This window comes from Salmo trutta, chromosome 22, assembly GCF_901001165.1.
Source record: "Salmo trutta chromosome 22, fSalTru1.1, whole genome shotgun sequence".
Classification (NCBI taxonomy): domain Eukaryota; kingdom Metazoa; phylum Chordata; class Actinopteri; order Salmoniformes; family Salmonidae; genus Salmo; species Salmo trutta.
In genome coordinates this window covers 26569732-26587363 of record NC_042978.1, presented here as the reverse complement: position 1 = coordinate 26587363, position 17632 = coordinate 26569732, and the positions used below count along the sequence as shown (strand labels likewise).

Sequence of the window (17632 nt, the reverse complement as noted above, 5' to 3'; positions counted from 1 at the left end):
TATCTTTGGTTTGTCTCTGACATTCAGAGGTTGAGCTACAACCTTCTATAGCCACGGAAACAAAGAATTTACTTTGCTTGGGAGGTAATGTGTGATTCTGTCACTATCAATTGACGTTCAACATTTCAACAGGCTGATAAACAACATACTAACTCTAAATCATTCAGGGGCATGCCAGGTAGCCTAAGAAGGAATGAACATTTATTATTTAAGCTATGTTATTATTATTTCAAGGCTATAGCTTGCCATTTAAGAAATACATCGTGTAGCATTTCTGACACGCTACAGGCTGACAGGAGCAATCAGCATTTCAACAACACATCAACAACAGCATTTCAACAACATGCCTATACATTTTGTATTTAGGCTGTATAAAATTAAAAGTAAAAAACATTACTTAGAAAGTAATTATAATGAAAAGAAAAATGCCTTATTATGCGATATAGTCATTCTCCAGTGCCTTTTCAATGAACTTTTAGAAATACCAGTTTGGCCAGTCAGGTTTGAGGATAGGGCTGTTTTGGTGACCATATTACTGCCACACCAGCAGTCACAAGTCATGATGGCAGTCAAATTCCACATGACCATTTTAGTCACCTTGATTAGGCTTCTCCAAGCTCTGATGCTGCTGATGGTCATTAGTAGCCTACCAAACATGCTAACTGCCTGGTACTCCGTACTCTATTGTCCCTCTAATCACTCTGACATCAATGCAAATGTAATCGAAATCTAATCAAACACTTCATGAGAGCCCATGAGCTCATGTTGCACAACATGTCTATAGGCAATGCAATTGTGTGAGAAAACAGAGTTTTGATGGCCTCTATTAAAAAGAGGAGGGCTACTATATTTAGTTATTTACCAACTTTCCTAATATTAAGCACATTGTTTCGCTTTACAACAGGAGTATAGCCTACCTGGCTGGCATGAAAATGAACCACGGGAAAAGCTTCCTCCAATTGCTAATTAAGTGCATAAATGACATGTTTTTTTCCAATGCCCCTGTCCAAGATAGGTGCATGATAATGGTCCATTCTAAATCAAAATAAATGTCACACATATATTATTTAGTATATGTAAAGACAACATTAAATTAAGAATAGTCTGATGGGTGACAATATTAGCCATCACTTGTGAATGATGCCCAGCTTGTGTAGTAAGGCAATAAAACCCATGTATGTTTTTGTAGTTGTCGAACAACCTCATGTAGCCTAGCCCACAGGCCTATATGTTTTGATAACATTTGTGTCACAACTAAAGTGGCCAAATAACTTCTTAAAATGAAGCACATTAATCTGCTTAATAACCATTGTAGAGCCTAACTGTAACGACTGTCGTTAGAAGGAGAAGTGGACCAAGGCGCAGCATGGTAAGTGTTCATGATTCTTTATTTTCACAACACACTCAAACAAAATACCAAAAGGCACCAAAACGAAAGCACACAGTTCTGTCAGGTAACAGGTGTGCTAAACAGAAAACAACCTCCCACAAACACAGGTGGAAAACAGGCTGCCTAAGTATGATTCCCAATCAGAGACAACGATAGACAGCTGCCTCTGATTGGGAACCACACTGGCCCAAAAACATAGACTTCCCCACCCGAGTCACACCCTGACCTAACCAAACATAGAGAATAATAAGGATCTCTATGGTCAGGGCGTGACACTAACTGGCATGCATAGGCTGCTTGAGTTTCATGTTTGGGGAAGATCATTTTCACCACAAAAATGCATCTTTATAATAAAGTGTTACATGGATAATTGCATTTGCCTTCACTTTCTTGCAAATTGATAGCATTTTGGAACATTTGTGTTTATAGCCTACTGCCATGTGTGCATTGCTGCACTTATAATGTGAAGGAATAGCCTAATAGTTTATCAACATTTGAAACTAAAAGTTCTGATCTGCTGCATCAGCCTCATTGCTTTAAAAAAAGAAATTGGATGCAAATGGTTGTATTAATTTGTGATCTATTGCATCCCACAACAGCTCAAGAGTCTGTTTAGAATATTTATTTATTGCACAGAAGGAATTGACCAATAGAATAGGTCAACTTTTGTACTATGGTGGATAGTAGATTGACATAGGCTAGTCTTTTGATGTTTGTTAGGCCTACTCATCTTGCTGGCTGATGAAAAGTAAATGTGGACAGTTCTAACATCTATATGGGCCTCAGAATTTCGATAAGAGGGATGTGCGCAGTTGCGTCCTGGATGTGTCTGTCTTCTTTCTCTTGAAGCCTACTTCTTAGCTGAAATGCCTGTGAGAAGGATCTGATCACTTGACGGGCATTGGCTACATCTGAGAGCTCTATGTGAGTGAGGTGCTTCGGAGCACAGCAACCTGGACAAGGGAATTATAATTATTATATTCAGCCCAAGCGCACAAGGGCCAAGGGCCACAAAAGGCATAGATTTTTTAGGGGGCATTGCGGTCAAACAAAGGGGATGCTGCTGTGAAATTCAAGGCCTGGTGAGAATATTTAAGTGCTTGTCAAATTGTGATTGCAACTTTTATCAAATCATCATTAGTCTCATCATGCAGACTTAGAATGTATTAAACATCTAAACATATAGCTCAACGTTTGCATCACAACTAAAGTTGCATAAATAACTCTAAATTAAGCATTTAGGAGGACCAGTTTCTTTGTTAACCGCTCAACACAGAATAGCCACCTGTGAACTTCCTTTGAAATCATTTGGAGAAAATATCCTTTCTATATTTGTCATATGTTTCGTCTTCTAATGAAGAGTAAGAAATATCAGACCAATACGCAGCGTGGTAAGTGTCCATACTTATATTTTTATTCATACATGACCACTGAAACAAACCAAGAAACCGCACGACAGTCCTGTAAGGTAACCTTGTCTATACATGGAACAATCACCCACAAACACAAGAGAAAATAAACCCATATAAATATGGCCTCCAATTAGAAGCAACGACAACCAGCTGCTTCTAATTGGAGGTCGTTCCCAAAACTAACATAGAAATACAAATACTAGAAATACGAACATAGAAATACAAACCATAGAACAATACCCCAAAAAACCCGACAACACAAAACAAACACCCCTGCCACGTCCTGACCAAACTACAATAACAAATAACCCCTTTTACTGGTCAGAACGTGACAATATTTTATGTTCAATTGTATTCTTCATACTATAAAATAATACAAAATAATGCCACGGAATTCTAAGCTAATCTTGTCTGCTAAATAAACTAGTGAAGCCCACAAACCATATGGCATAGCCATATTAGGGCCTAACATAAGGACAACTCAGAATATGCTATTCTGTTCTTCTGAAATAGATGACATTTTCTTCATATCATGTTTCTTAGACCTGTCTAAAATAAAAGAAATCAGCCAAGACCTCAAAAAAATAAATAATTGTAGACCTCCGCAATTCTGGTTCATCCTTGGGAGCAATTTCCAAATGCCTGAAGGTACCACGTTCATCTGTACAAACAATAGTACACAAGTATAAACACCATGGGACCACGCAGCCATCATACTGCTCAGGAAGGAGACGCGTTCTGTCTCCTAGAGATGAACGCACTTTGGTGTAAAAAGTGCAAATCAATCCCAGAACAACAGCAAAGGAACATGTGAAGATGCAGGAGGAAACAGGTAAAAAAGTATCTATATCCACAGTAAAATGAGTCCTACAATGACGTAACCTGAAAGGTCGCTCAGCAAGGAAGAAGCCACTGCTCCAAAACCGCCATTAAAAAGCCAAACTACGGTTTGCAACTGCGCATGGGGACAAAGATCGTACTTTTTGGAGAAATGTCCTCTGGTCTGATGAAATAAAAATAGAACTGTTTGGCCATAATGACCATCGTTATGTTTGGAGGAAAAAGGGGGTGGCTTGCAAGCCGAAGAACACCATCATAACCGTGAAGCACGGGGGTGGCAGCATCATGTTGTGGGGGTGCTTTGCTGCAGGAGGGACTGGTGCACTACACAAAATACAAGGCATCATGAGGCAGGAAAATTATGTGGATATATTGAAGCAGCATCTCAAGACATCCGTCAGGAAGTTAAAGCTCGGTCGCAAATGGGTCTTCCAAATGGACAATGACCCCAAGCATACTTCCAAAGTTGTGGCAAAATGGCTTAAGGACAACAAAGTCAAGGTATTGGAGTGGCCGTCACAAAGCCCTGACCTCAATCTCATAGAAAATTTGTGGGCAGAACTGTGTGCGAGCAAGGAGTGCTACAAACTTGACTCAGTTACACCAGCTCTGTCAGGAGGAATGGGCCAAAATTCACCCAACTTATTGTGGGAAGCTTGTGGAAGGCTACCCAAAACGTTTGACAAATACAAATTGAGTGTATGTAAACTTCTGACCCACTGGGAATGTGATGAAAGAAATAAAAGCTGAAATAAATCACTCTACTATTATTCTGACATTTCACATTCTTAAAATAAAATGGTGATCTAACTGACCTAAGACAGGGAATTTTTACTAGGATTATAAATGTCAGGAATTGTGAAAAACTGAGTTCAAACGTATTTGGCTAAGGTGTATGTAAACTTCCGACTTCAACTGTAGACAGAGGGAGCCGTATATCCTCCGCCTCGGCTCGTCAGAGTCGTGAAAGAAGAAAAAGATTACTCCGTGGTGAGTAATCACAGTCCTGATGTCGAGAAGTTTTTTCGGTCATAAGAGTTGGTAGCGGCAACATTATGTACCAAAATAGTAAAAAAATAAGTTACAAACAACGCAGATAAACGAACAAAAATAACACAATCGGTTGGGGGCACGTAAGACGTCTGCGGCGCCATTTGAATTATTATAAATCAAGTACAGTCCCTAATAGAGTAACACTTGACATCAAGTTCTTATACATATGTAGTAACTTTGTGATGACTAAAATAGCAACATTTGATACATAGTACTAATCATGCTAATAAAATATTGCTCTAAAATTAATTAGTGTTATTACACAGGCACAAGGACTGTTTAATGTTACTGAGAATGCTAAGAGTAACTGTTACATTTGTCTAGTAGCCTACACTTGTACCCGTATACAGGTTGAAAATAGCACATTTGTCTATTAGCCTACACTTGTACCCGTATACAGGTTGAAAATAGCACATTTGTCTATTAGCCTACACTTGTACCCGTATACAGGTTGAAAATAGCACATTTGAGCACAGTGGCTATACAGTAATATGCTGTGAATGACGTCAGATCTCATGCTCTGTACATCACAGCTCTGTATGGGTTTTGACTGGCCGATATGAACTTAGCACCTAACACGACAAGTAGTTGTCCCCATCCCTCTAGCTAATTGGTCAACTTTAGAAAGGTTTTTGTTGTCTGAGTGAGGGTAATGCTGTAAGTTAAGACCACTCAATGTATTTTTTAAATATGAGGCATTGAGGATTATAATAACTGTCATACACGCAAGCCAAATACCTGTGAGTCCAAATGTGCACGTCACATTTCCATATCATAAAACTCATGTCATATACAGTGTCAAGGTTTATGATCACTATGTTTGATGTTCAGTCACAAGATGACATGGCGTCTGTGGCGATTTTAGCATGTAAATCTTGGTGGGGCAAACTTACCCAATTTTTTTTAGATGCATGCCAGCCAAGCCACTACACAACACTAAACAACACATGAATTGCACTATAACGGTGACAAACGGTGCCCACAAACTGTTAGGGCCTACTCCATCACTCTCCTTCTTTGTAAAATAGCCCTCACACAGCCTGGAGATGTGTTGGGTCATTGTCCTGTTGAAAAACAAATGATAGTCCCACTAAGCCAAAACCAGATGGGATGGCATATTGATTCAGAATGCTGTGGTAGCCGTGCTGGTTAAGTGTGCCTTGAATTCTAAATAAATCACAGACAGTGTCACCAAGAAAGCATCCCCACACAATAGCACCTCCTCCATGCTTTACGGTGGGAAATACACATGCAAAGATCATCGGTTCACCAACACCGCGTCTCACAAAGACACGGCGGTTGGAGTCAAACATCTCCAATTTGGACCAAAAGGGCAGATTTCCACCGGTCTAATGTCCATTGCTTGTGTTTCTTGGCCCAAGCAAGACTCTTCTTCTTATTGGTGTCCTTTAGTAGTGGTTTCTTTACAGCAATTCCACCATGAAGGCCTGACTCTCACAGTCTCCTCTGAACAGTTGATGTTGAGATGTGTCTGTTACTTGAACTCTGTGAAGCATTTATTTGGGCTGTAATTTCTGATGAACTTATCCTCTGCAGCAGAACTTCCGACGCCGACAAAGATGACCGCCTCGCGTTCCTAGGAAACTATGCAGTATTTTGCTTTTTTGTGTGTTATTTCTTACATTGTTACCCCAGGTAATCTTAATCTTAGGTTTTACTACATACAGTCGGGAGGAACTATTGGATATAAGAGCAACGTCAACTCACCAACATTACGACCAGAAATACAACTTTCCCGAAGCAGATACTCTGTTTGGTCCACCACCCAGGACAATGGATCAGATCCCAGCCGGCGAGCCAAAACAACAGCGTCGTAGAAGAATGGGCAGACGGAGCGGTCTACTGGTCAGGCTCCGTAGACGGGCACATCGCGCACCGCTCCCGAGCATACTACTCGCCAATGTCCAGTCTCTTGACAACAAGGTAGACGAAATCTGAGGAAAGGTAGCATTCCAGAGAGACATCCGAGACTGTAACGTTCTTTGTTTCACGGAAACATGGCTCACTCGAGACACGCTATCTGAGTCGGTACAGCCACCTGGTTTCTTCACGCATCGCACCAACAGAAACAAGCATCTCTCTGGTAAGAAGAAGGGTGGGGGTGTATGCCTTATGATTAACGAGACGTGGTGTAATCATAGCAACATACAGGAACTCAAGTCATTTTGTTCACCTGACTTAGAATTCCTCACTATCAAATGCTGACAGCATTATCTACCAAGAGAATTCTCTTCGATTATAATCACAGCCATGTATATCCCCCCCAAGCAGACACATCGACGGCCCTGAAAGAACTTCATTGGACTCTATGTAAACTGGAAACCACATATCCTGAGGCTGCATTTATTGTAGCCGGGGATTTTAACAAGGCTAATCTGAAAACAAGGCTCCCCAAATTCTATCAGCATATCGGTTGTGTTACTAGGGGTAGCAAAACCCTAGACCACTGTTATTCTAACTTCCGCGATGCATATAAGGCCCTCTCCCGCCCTCCCTTTGGAAAAGCTGACCACGACTCCATTTTGTTGCTCACAGCCTATAGACAGAAACTAAAACAGGAAGCTCCCGCCCTCAGGTCTGTTCAACGCTGGTCCGACCAATCGGATTCCACGCGTCAAGATTGCTTCGATCGTTTAGACTGGGATATGTTCCGCATTGCTGCGAACAACAACATTGACGAATACGCTGACTTGGTGTGCTAGTTCATTAATAAGTGCATCGTGATGTCGTACCAACAGCGTCTATTAAAACATTCCCCAACCTGAAACCGTGGATTGATGGCAGCATTCGCGCAAAACTGAACGTGCGAACCACTGCTTTAAATCAGGGCAAAGTGACTGGAAACATGACCGAATATAAACAGTGTAGCTATTCCCTCCGCAAGGCAATCAAACAAGCTAACCGTCAGTACAGAGACAAAGTGGAGTCGCAATTCAATGGCTCAGACACGAGAGGTATGTGGCAGGGTCTACAGTCAATCACGGACTACAAAAGAAAAACCAGCCCCGTCGCGGATCACGATGCCTTGCTCCCAGACAGACTAAACAAGTTTTTTGCTCGCTTTGAGGACAATACAGTGCCACTAACACGGCCCGCTACCAAAACCTGTGGGCTCTCCTTCACTGCAGCCAAGTAAAACCCTCACAAGGCTGCAGGCCCAGACGGCATCTCCGGCCACGTCCTCAGAGCATGCGCAGACCAGCTGGCTGATGTGTTTACAGACATATTCAATCAATCCTTATCCCAGTTTGCTGTCCCCACATGTTTCAAGAGGGCCACCATTGTTCCTGTTCCCAAGATAGCTAAGGTAACTGTCAGCGATTGCTAGGAGTGGTGGTAGGAGTCAGGCGCAGAGAGCAGAGGTAAGAAAACATGTGTTTATTCCTTATTGTACGACAACGGTCGATGCCAACACAACCGGCGTGAATAACGAAGTGCCCAACCCCTATACAACGGGTCCACAGTTCGCACAGAAAATAACACAGGCAGATCGCCAGCACATCCAACAAAAAAGCACTCTGACGAAAATAATCCCGCACAAACCTGGGCGGGCTAAACAGGCTTAAATAACCATAAATCAAGAGACACAAATAAGGAACAGGTGCAAACAATAAGACATACCAACCGAAAAGGAAAAAGGGATCAGCAGCGGCTAGTAGGCCGGCGACGACGACCGCCGAGCGCTGCCTGAGCAGGCAGGGGAGCCAGCTTCGGTGGGATTCGTGACAGTAACTGAGCTAAATGACTACCGCCCTGTAGCACTCACTTCCGTCATCATGAAGTGCTTTGAGAGACTAGTCAAGGACCATATCACCTCCACCCTACCTGACACCCTAGACCCACTCCAATTTGCTTACCGGCCCAATAGGTCCACAGACGACACAATCACCATCACACTGCACACTGCCCTAACCCATCTGGACAAGAGGAATACCTATGTAAGGATGCTGTTCATCGATTACAGCTCAGCATTTAACACCATAGTACCCTCCAAACTCGTCATTAAGCTCAAGACCCCGGGTCTCGACCCCGCCCTGTGCAACTGGGTCCTGGGCTTCCTGACGGGCCGCCCCCAGGTGGTGAGGGTAGGTAACAACATCTCCACCCCGCTGATCCTCAACACTGGGTCCCCACAAGGGTGCATTCTCAGCCCTCTTCTGTACTCCCTGTTCACCCACGACTGCGTGGCCATGCACACATCCAACTCAAATCATCAAGTTTGCAGACGACACTACAGTGGTAGGCTTGATTACCAACGACGACGAGACGGCCTACAGGGAGGAGGTGAGGGCCCTCGGAGTGTGGTGTCAGGAAAATGACCTCGAACTCAATGTCAACAAAACAAAATAGATGATCGTGGACTTCAGGAAACAGCAGAGGGAGCAGCCCCCTATCTACATTGACGGGACAGTAGTGGAGAGGGTGGAGTTTTAAGTTCCTCGGCGTACACATCACGGACAAACTGAAATGGTCCACCCACACAGACAGCGTGGTGAAGAAGGCGCAGGAGGCGCCTCTTCAACCTCAGGAGGCTGAAGAAATTCGGCTTGTCACCAAAAACACTCAAACTTTTACAGATGCACAATCAAGAGCATCCTGTCGGGCTGTATCACTGCCTGGTACGGCAACTGCTCCGCCCATAACCGGAAGGCTCTCCAGAGGGTAGTGAGGTCTGCACAACGCATCACCGGGTGCAAACTACCTGCCCTCCAGGACACCTACACCACCCGATGTCACAGGAAGGCCAAAAAGATCATCAAGGACAGCAACCACCTGAGCCACTGCTTGTTCACCCCACTAACATCCAGAAGGTGAGGTCAGTACAGGTGCATCAGAGCTGGAACCGAGAGACTGAAAAACAGCTTATATCACAAGGCCATCAGACTGCTAAACAGCCATCACTAACATTGAGTGGCTGCTGCCAACATACTGACTCAACTCAAGCCACTTTAATAATGGGAAAATTGATGTAATCAATTTATCACTTGCCACTTTATATTATTTATATTAGATCATGTTTACATAACCTACATTATTCATCTCATATGTATATACTGTACGCCATACCATCTACTGCATCTTGCCATCTTGATGTAATTAGATGTATCACTAGCCACTTTAAACAATGCCACTTTATATAGTGTTTTCATAACCTACATTACTCATCTCATATGTATATACCGTACTCTATACCATCTACTGCATCTTGCCATCCTGATGTAATGTATCACTAGCCACCTTAAACAATGCTGCTTTATGTTTTCATACCCTACAATACTCATCTCATATGTATATACTGTACTCCATACCATCTATTACATCTTGCCTTAGCCGTTCGGCCATCACTCATTTATATATTTTTATGTACATATTCGTATTCATTCCTTTACACTTGTGTGTACAAGGTAGTTGTTGTGGAATTGGTAGATTACTTGTTAGATATTACTGCATGGTCAGAACTAGAAGCACAAGCATTTCGCTACACTTGCATTAACACCTGCAAACCATGTGTATGTGACAAATACATTTGATTTGATTTGAAGGAACTCTGGGTCTTCCATTCCTGTGGCGTCCTCATGAGAGCCAGTTTCATCATAGTGCTTGATAGTTTTTGCGACTGCACTTGACAAAACTTTCAAAGTTCTTGACATTTTCCAGACTGACTGACCTTCATGTCTTAAGTTCCCGCTCAGCCCAGTCAAAACTGTTCGCTGCTCTGGCACCAATGGTGGAACAAACTCCCTCACGACGCCAGGACAGCGGAGTCAATCACCACCTTCCGGAGACACCTGAAACCCCACCTCTTTAAGGAATACCTGGGATAGGATAAAGTAATCCTTCTGACCCCCCCCCCCCCCCCCCCAAAAAAAAAGATATAGATGTACTATTGTAAAGTGGTTGTTCCACTGGATATCATAAGGTGAATGCACCAATTTGTAAGTCGCTCTGGATAAGAGCGTCTGCTAAATGACGTAAATGTAATGTAAATGTTAAAGTAATGATGGACTGTCGATTCTCTTTGCTAATTTGAGATGTTCTTGTCATAATATGGACTTGAAATGGATTCCCGGTGAATGCCTCATGAAGCTGGTTGAGAGAATGCCAAGAGTGTGCAAAGCTGCCATCAAGGCAAAGGGTGTCTATTTGAAGAATCTCAAATCTAAAATATATTTTGATTACTACATGATTCCATATGTGTTATTTCATAGTGTTGATGTTGTCGCTATTATTCTACAATGTAGAAAATAGTAAAAATAAAGAAAAACCCTTGAATGAGTAGGTGTTCTAAAACTTTTGACCGGAAGTGTAGCTGATATGGCTGACTTGCTTAAACAAATGTGGTTTCTACTGACAATTGAGATGTACAAACTATGGTATAAGGGGACGACAAGCGTATAAGAGGCAATCCGTAATTTCGATTAAGACATTAATGAGTGAGCTAGGACAGATGTAGTCAATTTGTTCAGCACTTTTGAAGTGACAGAACTAGGAACATGGTCCTTTCTTTTACAGTATTCTCCCTGTATACCAAGTCAGAACCGTAGGATAAACAAAGGGGGTATACAAGCAGACAATGAAAGCGCTTACAATATTCTAAAACAGGCTATAGACTGTGCTAGCCTTCCCTGTAGCTCAGTTGGTAGAGCATGGTGTTTGTAACGCCAGGGTTGTGGGTTTAATTCCCACGGGGGGCCAGCACAGAAAAAAATTAAAATAATAATAATGTATGAAATCACTATCTGGATAAGAGCGTCTGTTAAATGACTCAAATGTAAATATGCACCATCAAGTCAGAACAGTAGGCTAAATTATGCAGTGGAAAGGGACCAAATTATTAGGGTGAGGCACATGGGCTACTAACAGCTTACTACAAAATATACACTTAGTATTACTTTCTTAGCTACAGTATACGCATCTCCCTGGCATATTACATCATTTATGCAGCAGCATACAATACATTTTTGGACTCACCTTGACTTGGACCACACATGCACTCCACTGAATACTGATTGCTTTTCAATGATTGCAGTTAGCCACTCCTTCCAAACCACTCATTGTTGAATTTGCAATTTCCAACTTGTGTAATGTTTATGCCCAATGACCACCGATGCGTTTTATCTATAATTTATCTTCATATGACAAAGATTGAAAATTATTTGCCAGTAGACTGTCGACTTGATTCATGATGATGACTGCTAGTTTGCTAGCTAAGATTTTGAAAGTATGATGTTGACATGATCAGTCCAATCAAAGCTACGATAGATATAACGTGTTTTACGTTATTTTATCTGTGGCCAATGACCTTGAGCCTTCTTGGATGGTTACTTCTAATGTAACTACGGCAGCACCCAAGGGGCATACATTTTCGAGCTCTAACCGTAGATTCTGCGGTGATGTACAGTATTGTCCCCATGAGTGACAGAACACTGAGCCAATCACAACACAACTAGAGAACATTACCATCCCTACACTCTGTATTATCCGATGGCGGCCTGTCACGCCCTGACCTTAGAGATCCTTTTATGTCTCTATTTTGGTTGGTCAGGGCGTGAGTTGGGGTGGGCAATCTATGTCCTTTTTTCTATGTTTGGTATTTCTTTGTTTCGGCCGGGTACGTCCCTCAATCAGGGACAGCTGTATATCGTTGTTGCTGATTGGGAGCCATACTTAGGCAGCCTGTTTTCCTTTGGGTTTTGTGGGTGGTTGTTTTCTGTTTAGTCATTTGTTACCTGACAGAACTGTTTGGCTGTTGTCGTTTGTTTATTTTGTAAAGCGTTCTCTTTTTTCATTAAATTACAAAGATGAGCACTAACCACACTGCGCCTTGGTCTACTCCATTCAACAGCCGTTACACTGCCCCACCACCATAGAAAGCATTGAGCTAGGCTGGAAAAACCTGCATGTTGGAGCTGCCTTACTGAAGAAAACAAAAAAGAGAGACCATGTAGCTTTATTAACTTAATGATTTATTTTTCACATTGTTTGCAAACTGATATGTGACATATTAAAAAGGGCAAAATAACACAAAATACTTAAGTTAAAAACATACAGAGCCCATCTGCCCTGAATGACAAGTCGCCACTGCATGGCATCATACCCTGAGTTGTTCTGAACATAAAGAGCCTGTTTGTCTATTGTGAGAAAGAATTGCCACTGAACATGCACCTAAATGCACTCGTGTCACGTCCTGACCATAGAGAGCTCGTATTTTTCTATGGTAGAGTAGGTCAGGGCGTGACTGGGGTTTTTTGTCTAGTTTAAATTTATGTTATGTTCTAGTTTCTTTTTTCTATGTTGGGGTTTTCGTATGATTCCAATTAGAGGCAGCTGGTCATCGTTGTCTCTAATTGGGGATCATATTTAAGTAGTTGTTTTTCCCACTTGTGTTTTGTGGGAGATTATTTTGAGTTAGTGCATGTTGCACTGCTTCGCCACGGTTTGTTGTTGTGTTTATAGTATGTCTTGCATAGTTTCACATTAAAATAAATGTGGAACGATACCCACGCTGCGCCTTGGTCTCCTTCATATGATGAATGTGACATCATGACTCCTTTCTATTCGCACCAAAATTACAATCTGTTTCTCTGAATTGTCTTGTGAAAGCCTAACACTAAGATTGTATTTTATAACTTAGCTAGTCATGTTAGCAATATAACAAGCTTTCAAATTATGCCCACCTGATTCAAATTGCAATTAAAAAAGGGCAGTTTTTGGATTGTGTAAACAACAGTTAATGTGTGATAGCTGGGATGCATGGTTGTGTTCCAAACAAAACTACAAGTGTGCTTGCTCTAGTTCCTCAACAGCACAGTTCGGAGAGCTCAAAGTACCTTGTAGTTAAATACTTTTCTTTGAGTCATAAAAGTGCATTGAAATTACTTTGGAACTGTGCACACTTGGAGAGGTGTGTGGTCACTTGGAGACACCAGTTAGTCCTCTCACTCAACCCCTTGTAATTTGTCTTATGTTGCACCTACAACACATTTTCCAGGAATATTCTTATGTTACTGAATGTATTAAGAGTATTTTCCGATTTTTATCAACAAATGCGGGAAAAATCACAGTAGATGTAAAATGCACATAATTCTCCCATAACCTCCCTTTCAGCTGTTACCACGATTATGCATTCCATATTCCTTCTGTAAGAAACATTTCAATTTAGCCCTATCCATATCGGTCAATTCCCACGAGTGTAAAGGGTTCAGTTACTTAGTGAGCAAAATATTTTAAAAACTGCCTTCTTGAACCAACTACAGCCAAGTTTGGTGGAAAATCATGTTAATTTGTATTCTGAATAAACAATCCCTTCAAATATAAGGTATAGTGTGCGTTTGAAACAAGAACACTCAGATGGAGGTTCAAAATAGTTTTTGCTAAGCATCCAACTTCGTGTTTGCAATGTTTGCAAATGGCTTAGAATTTCACTTACCAAAATGAAATGCAGCTTTCGACCTTTTCAGTAGCATGTTGAAAGACATGAATCAAACAGTAGTTGAGTGTCACAACTTATTTATACGTACCTGTAGAAAATATCATTAGTTACTTGCTTTGACTTAATTATCTACACCTGGAGACCTGGAGACTGTACATTACAGAATGTAAATATAGATGTACAGTACCAGTCAACAGTTTGGACACACCTACTCATTTCAGGGTTTTTCTTTATTTGTACTATTTTCTACATTGTAGAATAATAGTGAAGACATCAAACTATGAAATAATACATATGGAATCATGTAGTAACCAAAAAAGGTGTTCAATCAAAATATATTTTATATTTTCAAAGTAGCCACCCTTTGCCTTGATGACAGCTTTGCACACTCTTGGCATTCTCTCAACCAGCTTCATGAGGTACTATAGTCACCTGGAATGCTCTAAATTAACAGGTGTGTCTTCTTAAAAGTTCATTTGTGGAATTTCTTTCCTTCTTAATGCATTTCAACCAATCAGTTGGGTTGTGACAAGGTAGGGGTGGTATAACCCTATTTGGTAAAACACCAAGTCCATATTATGGCAAGAACAGCTCAAATAAGCAAAGAGAAATGACAGTCCATCATTACTTGATTTCATGAAGGTCAGTCAATCTGGAAAATTGAGAACTTTGAAAGTTTCTTCAAGTTGCAAAACCTATCAAGCGCAATGATGAAACTCGCGCTCATGAGGACCGCCACAGGCAAGGAAAACCCAGAGTTACCTCTGCCACAGAGGATAAGTTCATTAGAGTTAACTGCACCTCAGATTGCAGCCCAAATAAATGCTTCACAGAGTTCAAGTAACAGACACATCTCAACATCAACTGTTCAGAGGAGACTGTGAATCAGGCCTTGCTACAAAGAAACCACTACTAAAAGGGCACCAATACGAAGAAAAGATTTGCTTGGGCCAAGAAACACGAGCAATGGACATTAGACCGGTGGAAATCTGTCCTTTGGTCTGATGAGTCCAAATTTGAGATTTTCGGTTCCAACCGCCGTGTCTTTGTGAGACGCAGAGGAGGTGAACGGATGATCTGCGCATGTGTGGTGGTGTGGGGATGCTTTCTGGTGACACCGTCTGTGATTTATTTACAATTCAAGGCACTCTTAACCAGCATGGCTACCACAGCATTATGCAGCAATACGCCATCCCTTCTGGTTTGTGCTTAGTGGGACTAGAATTTGTTTTACAACAGGACAATGACCCAAAGCACACCTCCAGGCTGTATAAGGGCTATTTGACCAAGAAGGAGAGTGATGGAGTGCTGCATCAGATGACCTAGCCTCCACAATCACCTGACCTCAACCTAATTGAGATGGTTTGGGATGAGTTGGAGCGCAGAGTGAAGGAAAAGCAGCCAACAAGTGCTCAGCATATCTCCTTCAAGACTGTTGGAAAAGCATTCCTCATGAATCTGGTTGAGAGAATGCCAAGAGTGTGCAAAGCTGTCATCAAGGCAAAGGGTGGCTACTTTGAATATAAAATATATTTTGATTTGTTTAACACTTTTTGGTTACTACATGATTCCATGTGCTATTTCATAGTTTTGATGTCTTCACTATTATTCTACAATGTAGAAAATAGTCAAAAAAGTTGTAGTCACCTCCTAAGTAATTATGTGTTCCCCCCAAAGAAATTGTCTGACACACACACACACACACACACACACACACACACACACACACACACACACACACACACACAGTTTTGCAGATAGAGACAGACCACCACTATTGCAGTAGATGGACTGCTGCCGTGTTGGTAGGCTGAGAACCAGCATGAGGCTGATTTAGCATTCATACCTGTGGCACACTGACTACAACTGTGGGTGGATGTCTTAGTGTGTGTCTGGGAGACAGAGAAGGGGGAGGGAGAGAAAAGGGATTGAGAAAGAGAGGCATAGAAAGAAAGAGAGTCAGTCACACACACCCTCTGGGCTGGCTCTGTGCAGATGGAATGACTTGCGTCTTTTTCCTTCTCAGTGGATTTAATTGCTTTCCCCATTTCACATTCTAGCCATCATCCCTGCTAGTGCTGCTCCGTACTTGCCTGCGTGTGTGTGTGTGTGTGAGAGAGAGAGAGAGAGAGAGAGAGAGAGAGAGAGTCTGGCAGTCTGAGTTTATCAGATCACTTATAGAGCAGACATGTACAGCTTATACACAAGACATAATGCAGTACATCACAATACTTTATAAATCCCTTCAGTAATTAATTATCCATGCATTGACACACCACAATACATCTACCATATACAATTGGTACACACACACAAGATAGAGAGAACAGTGGTATGGAGCAGCCTTGAGGCAGCGCCCAGCCATGGTGATTGATACCCTGCTACACACAGCTGTCACAGCGGCCCAGAACACACACCTTGTTCTTTGTAGCCGTATCCATCCATCTCTAGCTCTCTCTATCAATCTGTACCCCTTTCTATCCATCTTTCTATCCATCTCTAAATATCTTTCTCTGTAAGAACTCTCCATTTCAACTTTGTCCCTTCTCTCCACCTATCCATCTGTAAAATATCTCCAAGCATGCTTGTCATAAAAATAGCAAACCAGTATTACCATTGCAAAACAATATCACAGAAATGACATATTTTTCCAGCTAAAAGATTTCAAAAGAGAGAACATCACACCATACCTGATGTACGACTCCCCCCTCCCCATACACACACACTCACCCCAGACCACACTCATCCATTCTCTCTCCTTCTCTCCTTCCTTTCTCCTCTCTCCCACCTCTGCGGCATACACACCTGATGGATTCTGCTTTTCTCGCCGTTCCTCTCCTTCTTCCTCACTCTGAAACCGCTCCGAAGGTCAAACAAGGCACGCTCTTTCCTCTCTCCTCCTGGGTCACCGGTAAAGAGGGTATCCCGGAAGGAGATGGAAATCCTCAGCAGACAGACAGGAAGGCAGGCAGACAGGCAGGCAGGCAGGCAGACACAAGACCACAACAGCTCACTGTACTACAATTGCATGAGAGACACTGCTGACTAACAGCAGCTCTACTCTGCATGGCACTAGAAGGGCTGATGCTGCCTGGTGCAGAGGCTCCACCTGCAGTGGTGGCTAATGCTAATGCAGGGAGTGCAAAGGATTGGCAGAGTGACGCTACGCTAGTGTACTACTACAGCTCTACAGCGCTAGCCGGTCAAGCTAGATGCAGCTATAGACTTAGAGGGTAGCTAGCAGCACGTATTCAGCATTAAGCTTCCCTCTCCCCCCGCTCTTCTCTCACCACTACCACATTCCTCCTAATAGCAGCATCCCTCTCTCCTCTCCTCTTCTCTTCTCTTCTCTGACAAGTCATCCCACCTAATTCACCGCCTCAGAAGAAGAGGAGAAGGAGGAGAAAAGGAGAAGGAGTGGAGGGGTAGATTAATCCTAATCCAAGCACTCATGTTGTTTATCCTTTAATGTATTCATCCGCT

General features: G+C 42.2%; 1 protein-coding gene across 1 annotated transcript in view; it reads right to left on the bottom strand.

The window, feature by feature from the left end:
* LOC115158478 (disabled homolog 1) overlaps positions 1 to 17205 on the bottom strand; it is a 268501-nt gene extending 251296 nt beyond the window's left edge. Inside the window, exon 1 of the mRNA XM_029707465.1 lies at positions 16955 to 17205. The gene's annotated coding sequence lies outside the window, so the exon portion shown is untranslated. The remainder of the gene's footprint in view (positions 1 to 16954) is intronic.
* Positions 17206 to 17632: the final 427 nt, after the last annotated feature.